General features: G+C 40.6%; 1 protein-coding gene across 14 annotated transcripts in view; it reads left to right on the top strand.

Moving 5' to 3' along the window:
* The window catches only part of ZHX3 (zinc fingers and homeoboxes 3), a 140,888-nt gene that overhangs the window by 54,765 nt on the left and 63,996 nt on the right, over positions 1-22,127 (top strand). For 5 of the 14 annotated variants that reach the window (XM_050806629.1, XM_050806637.1, XM_050806640.1 and 2 more), the window contains one exon: positions 15,528-15,673. The exons of 8 other annotated variants lie outside the window; for them this stretch is intronic. The gene's annotated coding sequence lies outside the window, so the exon portion shown is untranslated. Of the gene's footprint in view, positions 1-15,527; positions 15,674-20,574; positions 21,216-22,127 lie in introns of all 14 variants that reach the window. One more of the 14 variants, XM_050806632.1, reaches the window with a different exon arrangement.

Genomic DNA, 22,127 nt, shown 5'->3' on the forward strand with positions numbered 1-22,127 from the left:
GCTTTATAAATTTCTAATTCCTGGTCTCACCCTCAGAGACTCTGAGACAATTTATCTTGGGGTGCTGTGGACATTAACATTTAAAAAGCTGCCCAATGAATTTCATGTGCACTCAAGCTTGAGGACCAGGAGTACTGTAAGTTTTTCCATATTGATGATGACTGTGATCACTTGAAATTTATCATAATGGCTGGGGGCGGTGGCTCACGCCTGTAATCCCAGCACTTTGGGAGGCCAAGGCAGGCGGATCACCTGAGGTCGGAAGTTTGAGACCAGCCTGACCAACATGGAGAAACCCCATCTCTACTAAAAATACAAAATTAGCCTGGCGTGGTGCCTGCCTGTAATCCCAGCTATTCAGGAGGCTGAGGCAGGAGAATCGCTTGAAGCCGGGAGGCGGAGGTTGTGGTGAGCCGGGTTTGTGCCATTGCGCTCCAGCCTGGGCAACAAAAACGAAACTCCGTTTCAAAAAAACAAAAAAAAATATTATAACGATTTAAGTGATTCCTTTGGGTTTTGTAAGTTTACAAAGGTGTTATATTAAAGTATATATAACATCTGCCTTTATTGTATTTGTGTCTCATTCATTTTTATGTTGCTTTTTGTTGGAAGGAACTTCTGATACTGTATTAACAGTGATTATAAAATGCTTATTTTGTGCTTACTTTTAATGACTGCGTAGCTTGTTTTTTCCCTTGAAGTATAATTGACATTTGGTTCAGTAAATAGGTACTCAATCAGGGTAAGAAAATGTACCTTTACTATTAGTTTTAGAATTTTAAAATTAAGAATAGGTATTAGATTTTAACAAATGAATTTTTTTATTTCTGTTGACACAAATAAAAATTTTAAAATCTATTTCTAGGTTCTATTTGCTATTCTTTTAAATTTTTGAGCATAAGTTCGGAGTGAACTTTGTGTATAGTTTTCTTTCTTTCCATTTCTTTTAGCCAGTTTTTGGGTCAGATTAGTAGAATAATTAGATAACCTATATCTTGACCTATTTTTGGCATGATTTATATAACATGAATCATTTGTTTCTGGAGACATGAATCATTTGTTTCTGGAGACTAATTCACTAACTACTTTTTAGGGGTGTAATTATTTGATTTTTTTTTTTTTAAGATGGAGTTTCACTCTTGTTGCCCAGGCTGGAGTTCAGTGGCACGGTCTCGGCTCACTGCAACCTCTGCCTCCTGGGTTCAAGTGATTCTCCCATCTCAGCTTCCCGAGTAGCTGAAATTATAGGCATGTGCCACCACACCTGGCTAATTTTTTTTTTTTTTTTTTTTTTTTTTTTTTTTTGTATTTTTAGTAGAGACGGGGTTTCTCCATGTTGGTCAGGCTGGTCTTGAACTCCTGACCTTGTGATCCGCCCGCCTCGGCCTCCCAAAGTGCTGGGATTTCTGCCCCAAAATGCCTCATAAATTTTGTTTTATTATTTTAGTGGAGACAGGGCTTCACCGTGTTGCCAAGGCTGGTCACAAACTCCTGAGCTCAGGTAATCTGCCCGCCTCAGCCTCCCAAAGCACTAGGATTACAGGTGTGAGCCACCGTGCCTGGCCTAGTTCTTTGATTTTTAAAAGATGTTGGTCTGGTTAGGTATTTTATTTTTGCCAGTGTTAGAATTTTACATTTTTGATTAAAAACTCATCTACTTAGTTTTATCCAAATTTATTAACACACATATTCTTTTTTTTTTTTTTTTTTTCTGAGACGGAGTCTCGCTCTGTCACCCAGGCTGGAGTGCAGTGGCCGGATCTCAGCTCACTGCAAGCTCCGCCTCCTGGGTTCACACCGTTCTCCTGCTTCAGCCTCCCAAGTAGGTGGGACTACAGGCGCCCGCCACCTCGCCCGGCTCGTTTTTTTGTATTTTTTAGTAGAGACAGGGTTTCACCGTGTTAGCCAGGATGGTCGCGATCTCGTGACCTTGTGATCTGCCCGTCTCGGCCTCCCAAAGTGCTGGGATTACAGGCTTGAGCCACCGAGCCCGGCAACACACATATTCTCTTACAATTTTATTGCTTCTTGTTGTGTCCTGTTTTTCCTATTTATGTTTCTTTTTTTTTTTTTTGCACTTGCCAGTAGTATCAATTTTAGTCTATTCACAGCAACTTTTAGTTGAAATATAAAACTTTAAAAAATACAAAAAAGGATGTAGTGAAAAGTCAGTTTCCCATTCATTGTTACTCCTTGGCCAAATAGCTCCGCTCTCTTAGGCAGCAACTCCTGTCAGTTTCTTATGAATCCTTCAAAAGTTTTTTGGTTTTCACTTTCAAAATATCTAATTTATTTCTTTAAAAAAAAAAATTCCTCAGCCAGGAGTGGTGGCTCACACCTGTAATGCTAGCACTTTGGGAGGCTGAGATGGGCAGATTGCCTGAGCTCAGGAGTTTGTGACCAGCCTTGGCAACATGGTGAAACCCTGTCTCTACTAAAATACAAAAGAAAAATTAGCTGAGTGTGGTGGCATACACCTGTAGTCCCAGCTACTCTGGAAGCTGAGTCAGGAGAATTGCTTGAACCCGGGAGGCAGAGGTTGCAGGGAGCTGAGATTGCGCCACTGCACTTCAGTCTGGGCGACAGAGCAAGATTCCATCTCAAAAAAGAAAAAAGAAAAAAATTCCTCTAGATTCTTCTGTTTGTTTCTCAAGATTATTGGTTGTGTGTTTAGTTTTTATTTTTATTTTTTGGTAGTGCAGAAAACAGTACTGCTCTCTATTTTTTCATGGTCTATACTTTCTTATGTAATGATTTTGTTACATTTTCCAACTTCATTATCGTTATTTCATAGCCTATCTCTTGCAAACAGAATGTTGTCAGGTTTTGTCTCTGTTTAACTTATCTTTGAAGGTTCTACATCTTATACGGGATTTTATACTGTTTAATTTATTATTGCTATTGTATTATGTTTTCTGTATATTGTATGTTTCTTTGTTTTTATGTTTGTTGTTCTCCATTGTGTCTTCTGTTTTACAGAACATTCTTTGCTTTCTTTAGCTTTTAAGCAAATTTTAAAGGTGAACAATCTTTCAAATTGTCTTAGTGCAAAAAATAATATGTGTTTCTATATTTACTATAGTAAAAGCAAAAGGAAGAACTTGCCTTTTCTTCCCTATAGGCAAATTTAATTTGCCCTTTTTTGGGGCATCTTCTCTTCCTATTCCTTATCTACCCCATCTCCGCAATTATTTTTTTTTTTCACCTCTTACATTTGTTCTATGAAGTGTCTTAATTCTTCTGAGCCTCAGCCTGGTACTCATAAGTATTTTGCTATTTTTGATTCAGTTAGTTAACAGCCACTGAGGTCTCACTCTGAGCCAACAGATCATGAGCTGGGCGCAGGAGATACAAAAGTAAGGGCAGTTCTGTCCCTGCCTTCAAGGTTGATGAGGTGGCATGATGTACAAATCAGCCAACAATGGCAAAAGATGTGATGTGTCAGGTGTATTGGTTACAGAGAGAGAGAGAGAGAGAAGTTTGGTGAGTCAGTGCAGGCACCCTGGGAGCTAAATGTTACTGTATGTACCAGCAGAGCTTTGTGAGAAAGAGGATAAAGTGAGAGGGCAAAAGTCTGAAGGTGCACAGGTACATCAGCTTTTTCTTGGGATAGTGGCTGGAGATGAGGCTGGACAAGGGGTGTTGGGGCCAGATTGTGAAGCACCTTGAATACTGGGCAACAAGTTTCAGTTTGTATCCTGTGGTCTGTACCAGAGGGTTTAAAGCAAGGGAGTGCCATGTTCTAGTTCATTTTTAAGGAAGATAATTCTGGCTGTCATGTGAAGCACAGCCTGCAGGGAGGGAAGTCAGTTAAGCAGCTGTGGGCAGTTGTCCAGATAAGAGGTGAGAGCAACTTGAGCATAGGAGATAGCAGTGATGATGGAGAAGAGGAGATATGAGGCATTTGGGGGCAGAATCTAAAATTACCAATGCCTGCCATGGAGGAGACTGGGAATTAGGGCATGCCTCAGAGGAGTTTTTGTTTGTTTTAGGGAAGGTGGTGATAGATGGTGGAACTACTGACCAACTTAGGGAGTAGTATAAAGGGTGTGGATTGGGTGCAGAGACTAATTTGGAGAGAAGCAGGGGAAAGTTTATTTTAGGACTTGTTGAATGTCTAGGCAAACATATCTAGGAGAAGTTGGAAATATGGATCAGAAACTCAGATGAGATGTTGGGGATGGAGATAAAGATGTGAGACTCACTTGTACCAAGGAGGATATCAAAGCCATGATATAAAATCCCTCAAGTAGAGCATGTACAGAAAGTAAAAGGTCTTAGGATTGGCTGTTGGCAAAGGTCAGTCTTTATGTTCAGGAAATTGAACATATTGAGCACTGTAATACATGTCCAGCATGGGGTGACTAGAGCTTATTCAGATGGCTGGCTTAGTCTTCACAACAGCCTTATGCATGGAATTATTACTCTGCTTTGTAGGCAAGGAGACTAAGGTGTTGTTACTAAGTTAGTAAGTGGGATTGCAAACCAGGCCCAAATGCCAAGTTCATGCTAGAGAAAAAAGTAGAGGAGATACAGAAAAGTGGTGTGGAAGCGGTGTTTTCCTTCAGGGGCAGTGGCCAGCAATGCCAGCATGCTCAGTTTCCACAGAACCTAAGTCAGCTCCCTCTGGAGTCAGGAGGCAAGGAAATGCGGTTTGACTGCCACTCTAGAAAACTGGTAGATGAATGAGGCCATTTGGTCCGGGGGTGGCATCATTTTTGTTTGTTTACAGATGACAGCTTGAGGTATTCTGATTTGCTCAGCTTCTTTTTCTTTGATGTTTTATATCTTAGATTGTCTCGTTTCTAGACTTCTGTTATTTAAAAAAATAAAAAATAACTCTACTAGATTCCCCTTCATGTAATCTGTTTAACTTGCTTACTTGGAGTTTTTTTTCTTTCCTTCTCACATTGTTTTCAGATGTTTCCAGGTCATGTCCCAGGGATCCTCTTTGCTAATGATGTGTGAGACACTAGGAGTGCCTTCTTGTTTCTTCTCTCAGGTCTTTCCATGCTGAAAGTAGTTTTCTTCTGTCATTTGAATCTTTTGTTCAATTCAGTTTCCTCCAGAACTCTAATTCATAGATTGTATCTTTCCTCTAGATGACAATTTGCCTGTGCATTCTTCGGCAACAAGATTGTGTAGTGCTGAGAGCATGGGCCCAGAACCAGACTGCCTGGGTTCAACTCCTGGCTCTACCAGCTACTAGCTGAGTGACCTTGGGCAAGTTATTTGTGCCTCAAGCTTCTTTGTGCCTCAGTTTTCTCATCTGTAAACTGGAGGCAAAATTAGAATCTACTACCAAGGGTTGTGGTGAAGGTTAAATGAACTACTGCTTGTCGTGCTTAGAAAGGTTTCCAGTGTGTGTTCACCATTGTTAGTTGCTTGTGTTGTCATTGTTGTTACTTGTTGTAGGGAAAAATGGTATGAGAGATAACCTCTTCCTCATTGTCATTTGGACCATACAAATAGTGATAAATTTCAGGCTGTTGGAGCCTTACCTGATGAACTAAAAGTAGGCAAATCTTGGTAATCAGGTTGTATTCCCTCAAGTTTTTAAGGAGTTCGACAAGGAACAATTTTAACCTTGGTTCAGAAGTGGCATCTGGAGTTCAGGTGTCCACTGTGTGACCTCATCTACCCCATGGCAGTGTTCAATTGATATCTCTTAAAAACAGGATATAAAAGATTTATTTCTACCTTACAAAATAGCTCTTCCAAAATTTTTATTTTTTCTCTTATAGTTGTCCAATCATCTCATCTGCAGATAACATATTTAACTTCCTATGCAATATATATGCCTACCTTATTTCAGCTGTCTTGCTGCATTGGCCAGAACTTCAAAAATATTTAATATGGTAAAAGTGGCCTTTTATTGCCTTTTTTTTACATTTGGCTTAGAGAGATGTTTTATATCATCTTGCCTTATCTATATGCCTTTTGTTCTTAGTATTTTTATTAGAAATGAATATTGTCAGATTACATTCTTGTATCAATTGAGAGTTTCATTAGGTTTTTCTCATTTAACTTTCTGATTTTGTTTCATATGTATCTTGAACTAGCATTCCATTGTGGGCAAAATTCTTACCAGTTTGGTTATTCTTTTATCATTAAATTATTTCTGCCAGTCATTAAACACTTTTAAATCTATATTTATTCAGAGTTGTTGCCTATGAAAAGGTTTTTAAAGAATCTTATTGGAATTTTTAAAGTTGTACCCTTTGTAAAAAGTTCAAATAATATAATATAGACTAAATAAATAATAAAATTAACCCGATAATCCCATTCTCCCAGAGTCATTGATGTTGGGTTTATTGTGAAACTTTCCAGATTTTTTTCTATGCATTTACATATAGATAGGTTTCATGCCCTCTCATTCTTTTTCTCTTCTCCTTTCTCCCTCCCTCTCCATCCCTCTCTCCCTTCATCTTACTAAAAATGGAGTCATACAAAGTCCTGAAATGTTTTCATTTAATAGTATATAATGGGAGTCTTTCTATGTCCATGCACATGTATCTACTTCATTCTTTGTAGGGTATTCCATAGTGTGGAGTGATCATAATTTAGCCAGTTCCCTGTTGGTGGATGTTTAAATTACTCCCAATTTTTTGCTAGGACTACATGAAATGTTTTTTGTACCTGTTTGTATGTGCCAGTATTTTATAGGCTAGATTACCAGAAACAGAATTGTGGATCAAAGGTGATAAATAGAATAGGGGTTCTTAACCTAGTCTGTGAGTCCCTATAGTTGTATGCAAAATGTCATGTATACTATATATCGTGCATTTTCTGAGAATGAGAGTCTATAGATCAGATTTACAAAGAAGTCATTGGTTCCCCAAAAAGAAAGAATTACCTGCACACAAAATTAGGCAACTTGCCCAAAGTTCACGGTGGAACTGGGATTTAAGCTCATGGTATCTGACTCCAGTGGTATTAAAAGAGGAAAAAAAATTCAGATGGAATATACATCAAATTATCTATAGTGCTAATCTCTGAAGGTGGGGTTATGAGAGCTCTACAGTTACATTTTTTAAACAATGAAAATATTTTTTTTAATAAGCAGAAGAAAAGTAAAATTCACTGAACAAAAGTAATCAGAGTGCTTGTGTGGCACAAATGGGGAAATCATATCAACTGATCTCTTGGGAATTTGAAGGCGAGTGAGCTGGTTTGTGAATGAGGGAGCCAGTAGTCCTTCAAGAAAGCTTTGAAAGAATTTGCATAGTCTCAAACTACCTCAACATGTTAATTAACTATAAAGAAAGAGGTCATAAATGGATAGTGGAAAAACTCAGCAGGAACCACCTTAACCAAGAGGTCAAGGCCAGCACCACCAGCAATAAGACATCAACATCATGAGCCCCATGATATGATGTATTAAGAACACAACATCATTTCTGTGGTATTTTTGCCAAGAATGTATAACCTCAGAGTAATCATGAGAAAACATCAGGCAAACCCGAATCAAGGGACAGTCAACAAAATAACTGTTTAATACTCTTAAAAGTTGTCAAGAATGTGAATGACGAGGAAAGAACAAGGAACTGTCACAGGCCTCAGGAGACCAAGGAGAAATAACAACTAAATACAGCGGGGATTCTGAATAGGATTCTGGAACAGAAAAGGGAGATCGGTAGAAAAAGCCAGTACAACTTGAATAAGGTCTTTGGTTTAGTTAATAGTATTGTATTAATGTGAAAGTTCTGGTTCTGGTAAATATACAATGGTTATGTAAGCTGCTAACATTGGGGAAACTGGGGCCAGGATATATGGAAACTCTGTACAATTTTTGCAACTTTTCTGTAACTCTAAAATTAGCTCAATAATTTTTTTAAATCTTGGCCAGGTACAGTGGCTCACTCCTGTAATCCCAGCACTTTGGGAGGCCGAGGTAGGTGGATCACCTGAGGTCAGGAGTTTGAGACCAGCTTGGCCAACTTGGTGAAAACCCATCTCTACTAAAAATACAAAAATTATCTGGGCATGGTGACGGGTGCCTGTAAACCCAGCTACTCAGGAGGCTGAGTAGAATCACTTGAACCTGGGAGGTGGAAGTTGCAGTGAGCCAAAATCGTGCCACTGTACTCCAGCCTGGCTGACAAGAGCAAAACTCCGTCTCAAAAAAAAAAAAAAAAAAAAAAAAGGGAGGCTGGGCGTGGTGGCTCACATCCGTAATCCCAGCACTTTGGGAGGCCAAGGCAGGCAGATCACAAGACCAGGAGTTTGAGACCAGCCTGGCTAGCATGGTGAAACCCCATCTCTAGTAAAAATATGAAAACTTAGCCAGGCATGGTGGCACATGCCTGTAGTACCAGCTACTAAGGAGGCTGAGGCAGGAGAATTGCTTGAAGCTGGCAGGCGGTGGTTGCAGTGAACCTCAAGATCACGCCACTGCACTATAGCCTGGGCGACAGAGTGAGACTTGGTCTCAAAAAAAAAAAAAAAAAAAAAAAAAAAAAAAAAAAGAAAAAGAATCTTGGCAAGATTTCTTATTTTCTACCTCATTTTTTTTTTTTTTTTTTTTTTTTTGAGACGGAGTCTCGCTCTGTCGCCCAGGCTGGAGTGCAGTGGCGCAATCTCGGCTCACTGCAAGCTCCGCCTCCCGGGTTCACGCCATTCTCCTGCCTCAGCCTCCCGAGTAGCTGGGACTACAGGCGCCCGCCCCTGCGCCCGGCTAATTTTTTCTATTTTTAGTAGAGACGGGGTTTCACCATGGTCTCGATCTCCTGACCTTGTGATCCACCCACCTCGGCCTCCCAAAGTGCTGGGATTACAGGCGTGAGCCACCACGCCCGGCTTTCTACCTCATTTTTAAGTAAAGAGCCATTGTAGAGTTAGAGAATCAATTTGGACCTGAGTAGAAATTGGATTAAGAATATGAAAGCAAGCTTAGGGTTAAATCATCTTCTATGAGTGGGTGAAATATGAATGATGACTGTCCACAGTGCTGCCTATAGGCTCATTTTCTGATATGTTTAATTTCCTAGACCTTTCTGAAGGATACAGTAGTGAAAAGCTACGATGGGAGATTTTCGTGAACATTTTATGAGGCTATGATAGCAGAAAATTAGTCAATGCAAGATACTGCACTTAATGGAAAAAAGAAATTCCAAACCAGCTTTTACAGAGTCACAGGTCCGTAGATATCACTTAGTAGCCTGAAGATCTCTGAAGATGTTGCCTCAGTTGTTTACTGCTGAAGCCAAGATGGCCTGAAAATTGGTGCACATCCATGTGAAGGTGACCACACAGTCTTCTCGAGGCATTTGTAGATGAAGGTCCTTCCTTTGTCATTAGGAAGCAGCCAACCTGAAGCACTATAAACAGAAAAATCTTAAAAGCTAGAGGTTTATGCATGTTCTCACTTATAAGTGGGAGCTAAACAGTGGGTACAGCTGGACATATAGAGTGGAATAATAGGCATTGGAGGCTCCAAAAGGTGGGAGGGGGCTGAGGGATGAAATACTGCCTGTTGGGTACAATGTACACTATTTTAGATGATGTGGACACTAAAAGCCCAGACTATGGAGTCTAGGAGGAGTTGGAGTGTGGGACTCTCTGAGTACACCTGGCCCTGTCCATGAAGGGAAGGGCCATATTGGCCTGGGGGAGACATTCTGATTGCTGTAAGGCTAGGCATGCTAGATACACAGGTTGAAAACCCCGAGAGGGGCTCTAAATTTGTTCTTTATGCAGCAACCTGATTAGGGATTCTGTTTCCTAGATGTTTTGATATTAAGGAAGGACAGCTCTGGGTAAATTACAGGAATAGTGAGGCTCCTAGAAAGCTATACTGCTTCTTAAAATGAGGGAAAAATCTAATTTGTCTCCACTGAGTTTGGTTGGTATTAAATCAGTTCTACCCCCACCTAATTAAGAACTGAATAGTCTCTTAATGAAGTAAAAAAAAAAAAAAAATTCTCAATTTACAAAACTGGAGACTAGTCTTATTCTGTCAGTGGGTAGTTCTCAGCAACAGTTACATGCCAGACCACTGTATTACACCCTAAAATCATAGCAGTGAGCGAGACAGCCATGGTCCCTGCCCTCATGGAGCTCATAATAGCAGTGAGCGAGAGCCATGGTCCCTGTCCTCATGGAGCTCACAGTAGCAGTGAGCGAGACAGCCATGGTTCCTGTCCTCATGGAGCTCACAGACCAGGAGATTGTTCCTCCGAGCCTAAACCAGCCAGCACACCTCTCACTCAAAGGTGCATCTGCTAAAAAGGCTTGGTTTATACCAGAATAAGTTTGCTTTTTATTTTTTCCTTGGAGTTAAATGTAAAATTAGTTACCATTTTAATTTCCAACAGTGTTGAAAAATGTTTTCATTTATACTTTATATGTTTAATTTACATGATTTTGAAGTAGCATTTGGTGCCTTTAATGATTACAAAACCTGCCTCTGTCCTCACCACTTCTTTCAGGCTGTGATGTTGAAGACACTTTGGTAAGGCTTAGTGAGTTTGCTCAGTGCCTACAGAAATCAGAAATGTGTTTACCAAGGCATAGCAATCTCTCAGAGGCCCAGTGTGGCCAGCTGGCAGTGGCCAAAGGAAGCCAACTCTACTCTGCTGCATGGACACCTCTCCCTTCCTGAATTTAATCTCTTGAGTCAGATTCCAAGTTATAACGTCAAAGTAGTGAAACAACTGGAGTGGCGCTAACTCACTGGATTCTACCACACTGTTAGTAACCTCTCCCCTGGCCCTTCTTCTAGAGGCTCTGGGATGTTTTATTTAGTAGAGGTATGTCCTTGTGCCTTGAGTTGGTAAAGTGGTTACGGTTATGAATTCTTTGTTTCTTTATATAAAGAGTACAGTGGATAAATGATGAGTAGTATTTATTTCTTAGAAGAATCAAGGAAAAGTTACTGGTGGATATAATTAATTTACAAAACTTAACTCTACGAACCCAGTGGAGTATAAGAATAGATGATCATTTTTTCAAAATCCTTTTGAAGAGCAAAGTCTACATCAGCAGAACTTTTTACCATCTCAGCTCAATCCCTTTCCAGGCATGAATCTTCCAAACCACCCTGACCTACCTGTTACTAAACTCCAGTAGGGTGCCTATACCGTGTCCTTTAACAAGCTTTTTCTTCCCTTTTTCTAACTTCAAGTTCCAGTTCATCAATGCCACCCTCCCCTTGAAGTCTTCTTTGGCCTTCCTCACTCACTATTATCAGTCTCCCTCAGGTATCCCATGCCTATTGTATTCAACATATTCCATTGTAGTACCTTTCCTGTAGCACACATCCATTATAGGCTGCTTTGCGATCCTTCTGTTGACATTGCTTTCTTGTCTCCTGCATTATCAACTCTCCAGGGGTCAGAGACTTAGGCATTCATCATTATGCCTCTGAGTATCCAGCATAGTGAATTTGCTAACATCAATTGAGTGTTTACACTGTTTCAGGTACTGTCTAAGCTATATATATATATCTTAAATTATGTTGCTTATATTATTTTGATAGATATAATTTGCATTTGTGATTATAACCTTATGAGAGTGACGTGTATTATTCCTGTTTTACAGATGAGGACACAGCTTATGAATTTTGCCCAAAGCTGCAAAAGTAATAAGTGATAGAGTTGGCATTTGAAGCCAAGCAGTCAGGAGTCAGGGCTTCTAGTCATTACTTGACACTAGAATAATCTGTGGTGATGCCCATGCTCCTTATTGTATGCTATAATGACATTATAACAGCTAGCACTTCTCAAACACCAACTGTGTGGCAGGCACTGCGTGAAGTGTTACATGTTTATTATCTCACTGAATCTTCACAAAAATCCCATGAGGCACTTGTAATTATTCCATAGATGAGGAAACTGAGATGCAGAGGAGTATGGGGTAAGCAACTTGTACCAGGCAACACTGGAGTGTGTGCCTACTACATGTTGACAGGTGAATAAGCAAATAGATGAATAACAATAGGGATAGGGTTTGAGAAGGGAACTAACAGGTATTTTTATTTTTATTTTTGCAGTGTCCCCCTCATGGCATTAAAATTTCCTTCCTTCCGTCCGTCTGTCTGTCCTTCCTTCCGCTCTCCCTCCCTTCCCTCCCTTTCTTCTTCCCTCCCTTTCTTCTTCCCTCCTTCCCTTCTTTTAACGGGGTCTTGCAATGTTGTCCAGGCTGTTCTCAAACTCTTGGGCTCAAGCAATCCTCTTGCCTTAGCCTCCCAAAGTGCTGGGATTACAGGCATGAGCCATTGCGCCTGGCTGAAAACTAACAAGTATTGAGTACCTTCCATTTTTTTTTCAGTAGGAGTTTTTTTTTTCCAATATTTTATTATAAAAATTTTCAAACATATTGCAAAGTTGAAAGATTATTACCGTAAACCATATACCCACTACCAGTTTTCAGCCATCAATATTTTACTGATTTTGCTTTCCCTCTATCTAGTCATCTGTCATAGTATTTTTGATACATTCCCCCCCTCACTATTTCAGCATGTTTTATTGCTAAGTAGAGGTAATTATTTTTTATAGGCTTTTTTCTTTGGAAGTAAGATGTGTACATTTTATTGTAATTCAATCTTAACTGTATATGGGCCTGGTTTTGACAAATGAATACACCTATAGAACCCAGACACTTATCATTACCTAGAAAGTTTCCTCATGTCCCTTCCCAGTCAGTGCCCACCCCTACTCTCCAGAGGAATATCTACTATTTTTATATTGTATATTCATATGCTATCCTGTTCTACCAGAATTTAAAGTGACTCACTCTGGTCCATAAAATACAAGAAGAAAACATAAATGAGAAGCAGATGGAAGAAAGAAAAACCAAAGTAGGAATATTAAATGGAACCAGGAGACCACCTGGAACTTTTATAAGTAATATATTATTCAGTCCTTACAAAGGATATACATAATTATTTCCATTTTATAGACAGGCTACAAAGCTATGTAGCTAATAAGTAATAGGGACACTTATACTCCAAGTCCATACTTTTTTTTACTACAGCCCCAAAAATCAAGACAACAGGTAAAATAAAAGCTTATTTTAACTGTGAATGTGGTCTCAAATAATATACACTGAAGTATTTGTAAAATTGTGTTTCTTTTTGTTGGTACTTTGACCATGAGAGATGGCAAGGATTGGGGCACTAAAATAGTCCTGCAGTCCTTGTAAAGTGCCTTAAGGTCAAGGTTGGCGTTGAGTTATCCTGTGTGGCCCTAGAGGTGGGATTCCATGTCCTAAGTTACAGAAAAGACAACTTTTCCAGGACTGGTGATAAGAGTGAGAAGTCTTGAAATTAGTCTGTTAATTAGGACTATAGCAACCTCAACAAGGAGGCATCTCATATATAACAGACTCCTGGTCAGAGTTTTCAGTTTTGACTTTAATGGGTTCATTTGTTGTGTTAAGGAAGAGAAAAGATAGTATTTTGTAAAAGAATTAGAAACCTCTAATAGGGGACTTTAGAAATCTACCTTCTACATTCTGTGTTGTCTCCTTTATAATAATAGATTGTATATATAAATAATGGATGAGGAAGAACTGAAGATTACTTTAGGATTTCTTACTTAAAATGTCAGAAAAGGGATTGGGCATGTTATATGGTAGGAAAACTGTTATAAGACTCCTGGATAAAGTTAGGGAGAAACTGAAAAATAAAAGAAGATGGGCATGTTAGAGTTAGACTTACTTGGCAGTATAAAATGGAAGACTTCCCTCTTCTGGGCTGTGGCCACCAGCATCACGGGGTGATACCTGGATTTGGCTCTGTTGGGCCAAAGGGGACTAAGACGTGTTCACATGGTCTCGGGTGATGGATTAAGAAAACACAGGAACTAGCTCAGTGGCGAGGCCTGAGAAGACCTAGAGCAATGACTCTGGAAACCACTAGAAGTAAGGCAGGCATCCAGTAGTCCTGCTCTGCTGTCTGCACTGTCTTCTCTTTACCCCTTGCCCCCATCCCTCTGCTCCCTAACTTCTCATTTCCCTCTCCCAGCCTCTACTCCCTGGATCCCATACCCAAAACTTGAAAAGAGGACATTTCCTGGTCTTTCGGGCCTTCTGCCTTGTACCTCTGGTCTTTTGGAGTGTAAGGCAGGGGTAGACAGCCAACTCATCAGTAGAAAGATCCACATTAATGGTGGCTACCAATGCTAAAGATTATTTCCTCCTCCCTAGGCAGCAATACGGTTATCTCAAATGGACTGCTTTACTTGGAAAAAACCATTTTTTTAAATTATAAAAGCCATTCTTTCTTATTGTAGATAATCTGAAAAACATAGGAAAGAATAATGAAGATAATTGAGATTCCTTTAGTGATATCTTGATATCATTCCTTTTAGATATTTATTTAGAAATTGCTTACATACAGTGTAAAGCCATGTTATATATAAATATGTATATGTAACTATGTTGTTGAATTTGAAGTCGGTTTTTGTGAACAGCTTATAGTTGGGTTGTATTTTTATTCTACTCTGCCAATCTCTGCCTTTTAGTTGGTGAATTTAGATCATTTACCTTTAAACTAATTATTGACATATTAGAGCTTTAATCTGCCATTTTATTATTTATTTCTTTTCTTGCCTTTCTCTGGGTTACTTGAACATTTTGAGAAGTTTTTATCTTGACTTTGTAATGGTGTTTTTTTAGTGTATTTCTTTGTATCATTTTCTTAGCAGTTGCTCTGAGTATTACAGTATACCTGTGTGACTTACTATAGTCTACCATTATCAGCATTTTACCACTTTGAGTGAAATGTGGAAACCTGATTTCCATCCAGGTCCCTTTACATTCCCGCTTTTAATTTTTAATTTTTTTTAAAGATACAGGGTCTTGCTATGTTGTCCAGGGTAGAGGTGAACTTCTGGACTAAAGCACTATTCCTGCTTTAGCCTCCCAAATAGCTGGGACTACAGGAGGATAATCGTTATATATATCTCTCCCAATTTCTGCCTTTTCTGTTGTTTTCTGTTCCCTTTTGATGCTTCAAAATTCTTCTTTTAATCATTTCCTTTCTGTTTGAAGAACTTCCTTTAACCATAAAAATGTTGTGCCACTTCCTTCTGGCCTCCATGGTTTTATTTTTTAATTTTATTTATTATTATTTTTTATTTTTAGTAGAGACGGGGTTTCACCGTGTTGGCCAAGCTGGTCTTAAACTCCTGACCTCAAATGATCCGCCTGCTTTGGCCTCCCAAAGTCATGGGATTACAGGCGTGAGCCAGCGTGCCCGGCCAAGCCTCCCTGGTTTTAGATAAAAAACCGGTTGTCACTTGAATTGATGTCCCCTTATAGGTATTATGTTGTTCTCTGCTTTCAAGAGTTACTGTCTTTAATTTACAGAAATATAATTAAGATGTGTCTTGGTATGGATTTCTTTGAGTTTATCCTATTTGGGATATGTTTACCTTCTGAATCTGTAGGTTTACGTCCTTCACCAAATTTGGGGAATTTTCAGTCATTATCTTTTTGAATACTCTTTCAGCCCTTCTCTTTTTCTTTTCTCCTTCTGGGACTCTAGTCATATGAATATTGGATCTTTTGCTATTGTTTTACAGGTGCTGGAGGTTCTGTTTCAGTCCATCTTCATGGTTTTGCCATGTTGCCCAGGTTGGTCTCGAACTCCTGGCCTCAAATGATTAACCCGTCTTTGCCTCCCAAAGTACTGGGATTACAGACGTGAGCTACCACGCCTGGCCGACAGGTGATCTTTTAAATCTACTTTGGACATTTTGTCTATTAGGAGAGTCTGGGTCCTATTTAAATCTTCCATTTTAGCAGGCAGTCACACTGTTTAGATTTAGCATGTGAGTTGGGATTTACTCTTGTGGTTCCAATGATGATTTACTTTTCAGAACCTTTGTAGTACTCTTGGTCCACTTGGTTTATCTGGTACTGCCACGGCTCCCACTAGTGCCTGTTGGTGCTGTCTGATGGGGATAAGGAGTTTCCCTAGGCCATGCTCCCTGGTATCTAGGTAGAGGAGGGAGTCTCCATCCTGCTGGGATGAAGCATGCTTCCTGGAGGCCCTGTAGTCGGGGGCAAACGTGTTTTCCCAGACTGCTTTATTGTTATGCTTTATTGTTAGTGGGGTCCTGAGCTATCCCCCTTGTTGGTGCTTCCAGCTGGCCTGGTATTGTCAGCAGAACTCCCATTCAATCCTCTGCTGCCCTCTGTTGCTAGGTTGGGGGTTGGGAAACAGCCTTGGCCACCTTCTTCTATTGAATGAGGGTGTGGTCATAAGATGTGCTGCTGTGTTGTTCCTCCAATCCTGGGTCCCTAAGTAATTTACCTTCCTTTTTCTTTCAGACTTCTCCTTTGGTTGCCTTTTGTGTTATTTTAAGGATTTAGAGTTGTACTTACAATGAGGTAGGGGGAGAAATGGGTTTACACTATCTTGTCTGAACGGTGACAGCGTTCTATTTAACCATTCGTCTTTTGGATGCTAAGATTGTTTTAAATGGTGAGTAGATTAGACTTTGTATTGGAGAACTGGGGGAAGGAGGCCTCCCAACGGCCTTGATATCTGAAAGGCTTTCTTACTCCACAGACTCATGGGCCGGGGCCTGGTTGGCCGCCCAGTACAGGCTATTACTCATCTGCCTTCCGCTTGCTTGGCTGGTGATGTCAGTTCTTCATGTCTGCTTTACAGGCAGGCTTTTCTTGTTCTTATGCTCACTGAATAATGCAGTAGTTTGTTACACTTTTAGCACGATTAAAACAGATGAACTGTCACTTTCATAGGGTCTTTTCTTGGCCTATTCTTTTGGTCAATATTGTTTCCCTTTTGGCAAGGGAATTTTGCAATTTATTTTAAATTCAGTCATGCAAATTGTTTTTAATTGTGACTTAAGTATAAGATATTTATTTTTTTATGTGAACATTTCTGTTTCAGGGCTGCAAAGCGATGACCAAGTTTTTCTTATATTAGTGTGAAGAAAGTTTTTAACATTTTCCATTTGTGAATGAGGAATCTGAGGTCATCTCTGTTCTTCCAAAGTAAATGTGCCTTTAAAAAAGTCAGAGTGAGAAATCCTTTATAGTGGAAGTCATGGGTCATTTTGTATAGTTTACAAGAATAGTTTTGCACAAATAATTTCAGGTTAAAATTGCATACTATTTATTCCCACCCATTTCCTTTATTGGCTGTGACACACAGGAATTACGCCCATTGCTTGACTAACCTTTCTGACCTTTTGTTACTTGGCTATAAATTGACTTGGGTCTTTTGCAAAAACACTGTCAGGGGGGAAAAATCTTTTTGTTAGAACCCAGCCAATTCCTGCTTCAGTGGAGAACAGTTTGTTCTCCTGAAGAAATGAGCCAGTTCAGTGAACAGAAAAACATAGCCATAAACTGGCATCGTCAAAAACTGCAAAAGCGATTGCCCACATTCATTCCACAGGGGAGGGAGCTTTATAAAAGAATGAGGTCTTGGGGAGAGAAATACAGTTTTGAGCTCCACGGGCTTTAGGTCAATGTAATTGACTTGTTAGAGTGAGCTATAACCACATCAGAAAATTTTCTTTTCCTGAGCTCTGGCAGCCACCAACATTTTAACATTTTAAACAGGAATATTGTAGAAATTTTCCTGCTGCCTGCTTTCAGTCCTCTTGACTGTGTTGTAGCATGTATCCCCTGCATTTCATCTGATCTTCCCATGAGATTGGAAGCTGCCTCTGTTCAGCAATGCAAACATTTCCCAAGTAACTTCTCTGTGCAAAGCTGAGTAGTGTTACACTTCTAGCAGAGAAGACATTAATAACGGTCAGTGAATTACAAAAAAAAAAAAAACAAAAAAAAAACCCTGAGAAATCATTGTATGACAGGCACAGGTGCAAAGTAGTAGAAAAACGTACAAGACACAGTTCTGGACAGACTGTTTCACAGAAGTAGAGGCATTTGAGAGATGTTTGAAGTCTGTTGGAGAGTTTTCCAAATGGATGAGAGGAGAAGAGTATTCTTGTCAGAGAGAGGAGTGTATGTAAAGCTGAAGAGTGATGACCCAGCATGGGGTTTCAGGTACTATAAGTATATTTATACTTGGGTGTAAAGTATAAGGAGGGAAACGAGTAGCAGACAGTGAAACTGGGGGAGGTGTGGGGACCTGATACCATGGGTCTCAAATGCCACCTGAGACAGTTAGGAATTTATACTGTAGGCCATGGGAGCTCTGTAAGAGCTCAAAGCAGGGGAATGGCCTAGGCAGATTTGAGGTGGGAAGATGTGGGTTTGTAAGGAACTGTTCAGAAAGGGTGGGTTGGACCAGACTGCAACAGGACGATGACACCAGGCTGAAGTGGGCAGACTTTGTCCTGCAGGGAATCACTGAAGACAATGATCTGTGTTCTGGAAAAGCAAATATGGTTGTGATTCAGGGGAGCCTACAAGGGAGGAGAGGGTACAGGCAATGTAGATTGCTGAAATTACTGCAGAGGTTTACAAGCCACAGGAGACAGATAGTGCGCCGTAAACCTTACTCAGGGCGCAAGTTGGTGACTGGGGAGTGGAGGGGAAGAGGAAGGATGCAAAAAGCCTGAGCCTGCTACTTAATTCTCCTGTTAAAGACACTTCCATACAGACTGTGTTGTTTAATTTTTATAGTGGGCCCTCTTGTCTGTATTCAGATGATTTCCATTGTGCAAAAGAGAACTGAGGTTTGGGAGGTTCAATACTTTGCCCAAGACCCAAATGACCTGCACTAGGAAGTAGCAGCTGAGTCCAGATTATAACCCAGGTTCATCCAACTCTGAACACAGTGACATACCACCCTTGACTAGTACTTGGTATTACTGAGCTGCCTAGTATTAAGCAAGTCTCAAAATGTGTATGTACTCTTTTTTTCTTTTTTGAAACAGGTTCTCCCTCTGTCACCCAGGCTGGAGTGCGGTGGCATGATCTTGGCTAACTGCAGCCTCGACCTCCTGGGTTCAGGCAGTCCTCCTGTCTCAGCCCTGCCGAGTAGCTGAAACTGCCGGCATGAGGCACATGCCACAGTGCCCAGCTAATTTTTGTATTTTTGTAGAGACAGGGTTTCGCCACGTTGTCCAGGCTGGTCTCAAACTCCTAGGCTCAAGCGATCTGCCAGCCTCAGCCTCCCAAAATGCCAGGATTACAGGCGTGAGCCACCATTCCCAGCCATATACATACTCTTTATAAGAGTTCATGTCTATAAATCATAGTACTGCTAATATTTAGATACTACTTTTTTTTTTTTTCCCTCAGATGGAGTTTTGCTCTGTCCCTCAGGCTGGAATGCAGTGGCACAGTCTCGGCTCACTGCAACCTCTGCCTCCTGGGTTCAAGTGATTCTCCTGCTTCGGCCTTCTGAGTAGCTGGGATTACAGGTGTGTGCCACGACGCCTGGCTAATTTTTGTATTTTTAGTAGAGATGGGGTTTCTTCATGTTGTCCAGGCTGGTCTTAAACTCCTGACCTCACGTGTTCCACCCACCTCAGCCTCCCAAAGTGCTGGGATTACAGGTGTGAGCCACTGTACCAGGCCTAGATATTAGTATTAATGCTAATAAAATTAGTATTTCAAAAGCCTGGAGTTTTTTCTTCTTAACCTATTACCCTGTGAAAACATCAGTTGTATCATTTTATTTGTTAAAATCTCACCATTTTAGAAGAATTGGTTTAGGGGAAAGCCCAACCAAATTGGCAAAAAGTGTGAGTGAGTGAGTATGCTTAAAGAAATGTAATTTAAAAATGTTCAAGGTGTGTCTGTGTGTGTAACAATTCACATTAGAATAACAGACATGGCTTTCAGAAATTAGAGAACCTTTTTAGGACTGACCTGAACTTAATGTAAGTTTAGTAAATGTGTGCTTTAACAGGTCTCAGAAAACATACCTTTTAGTTTTATATCTGAAGAAGAGGCTTACTAAGCAAAAATCATCTTCAGTGAAGTCCCAGGACAAATGAATGATTCTCTTTATGCAGCATTCATTCATTCTACATTCATGAGGTCATGGAGTCTGGGGTTAGGGCCTAGGAAAGGAGGTGCAAAAGAACCAAAAACAAACCTGGCCTACTCTATATCAAAAATATATTCCTGGTTAATGGATCAGCTCCTAGTTAGTTACCAAGGGGAAGTACTGTTCCATTTGATATTGAAGACTTGAGGTTCCAGCATTGAAGGCTGTAGTTACGGAATGTTGCAAACTGTCTTTAGCATCTCACATTTTCACCCTTTCCTTGCTTGCTACTTCTCAAAGTAGAACCAGAAATAATGAGTGTTTTCAAGGTAGAAAAGTTCAGGAAATGTGGGTAAAGTATCTCAATCTTAAGATTACTGTATTATTATCTTTGTGGCATCACTGGTAGAAATTGCTAGGTTTTTAAGAAAAAAATTAAGATCTAATGTAACTGAGCTGTGGAGCTGTAGCACACTTCCCTGCCCAAACAGTTGGAATTATATATAGCACAGGAAAAGAAAGCAAGCCCTGCTTTCCTCTAGTGGCTGCTGAGCACAGGAGCAGAGCAGGAGAGGCAGTTATGTAACTGGGTGTGCTCATTAGTTCCGCTGTAAATTCACACAGCTGGACTTCTGCGGGTCCTTTGTTCACCTCAGCATTAACTCTTGCTCTCTTCTTTGTATCAGTGGAGCCTGTGCCTGGCACATAAGGAAATGCTAGAGTCCTAGAACTCAAAACACAGCCCCTGACGATCTCAGAGCAAACAGATGAGCAAACAGACAAGTAAGCAGGCAGCTACAGCTTGCATGGGGCAAGAGGCTGTAGGTGCTGAAGTGTGAGGAGGCACATCATGGAGGAGTCTGCCAGACAAGTCCAGAGCCCCTGGCCACGGTGGGAGGTCTCAGTCTGTGAAGATGCCTCTGAACTTCACTTTCCTTCTGTATAGAAAGGAGCTTGTTATAACCACTTCATACACAAGTATTACATGATGCCGTGAAAATTGAAGGTGGTGACTCATGCAATGCGCCTTGCCCAGAATTGACACTCAGTGGGCATTTTGTAAACATTTACTTCTTGGCCCCTTCCCTTTCCTCAATTCCCATCCCCAGCCCCAGCATTACCTTGTTTTCTTTTTACTGGGAAACATGGTCCCTTTTGTGAACACTATTAATAGATCAATTTTGAATGTCAGAATACTCTCATCTTTACTCCCTTCTCTTCTTTCCTTCCTCCCTCCCAGGACTAAGTATGCCAACTCCTTTTGCTTTTCCTGGGCCAAAACCCTTCCAAGGGTGAGAGGTGAGGGAATAGGAGATGGCCCGAGAAGGTAAGGATGGCACTGCAGTCACAGAAACAGCACAAATCAATATTTCTCCTTATCCAGTTCCCCTCCAGTCCTCCCAAATAGGTATGGGAATTCCAGGTTCATTATGACTATTCTATTAGCATTCCCCCTTGTTGTCTTCTCTTTCTTTGATTTACTGAAAGGAGAGAGTAAGGGTTTTTGTCTTCCAAGCTGCCTGGGTCTAGAATCCATCCTCTCCACTTATAGATGTCCTACTCCCAGTCAGGGTCCTACTGGACATTCATCAAAGGGTCCCCATCATGGGATCTCATTTGCCTCCATTTGTCTTTTTTTAAAATATGTGTTTAAAAAAAAATATATATATATAGGGCCTTACTGTATTGCCCAGGCTAGTCTTGAACTCCTGGGCTCAAGTGATCCTGCTGCCTCAGCCTCCCAAAGTGGTAGGATTACAGGTGTGAGCTACTGTGCCTGGCTCTCCATTTGCTTTAAGGTAGTCAGAGTCCATACCTGAGGGAGTTGCTGAGAGGACTTGAGTCACACATCTGTCCCTCTTTCCTATTTGGTTCATGGCTTCCTGTTCTTACTCTGCACCTCCCCAGCCTCCACATTTAGCCAATCTGCAGTTTCTGGCACATCTTCACCAAAGGCACTGGTTTTCAACTAGGGATGACTGTGTGCCCCAGGGGATATTTGGCAGTGTCTGGAGACTTTTTGGTTGTCATGACCTGGGGACAGTGTGTTCTACTGGCATCTAGTGGGTAAAGGTCAGGGATGTTACTAAATATCCTGCAATTTACAGGACAGCCCCCTAGCACATAGAATTATCTAGTTCTAAATGTCAATAAAAAGATTGAGAAACTCTGATGTAAGGGGTGGTCCACGAATCCCTTTGTGTTTGCCTGCTTCCATCTCCGTGTTTAAGAGCTTTTG

The sequence above is a fragment of the Macaca thibetana genome, chromosome 10 (genome assembly GCF_024542745.1).
Source record: "Macaca thibetana thibetana isolate TM-01 chromosome 10, ASM2454274v1, whole genome shotgun sequence".
NCBI classification, from domain to species: domain Eukaryota; kingdom Metazoa; phylum Chordata; class Mammalia; order Primates; family Cercopithecidae; genus Macaca; species Macaca thibetana.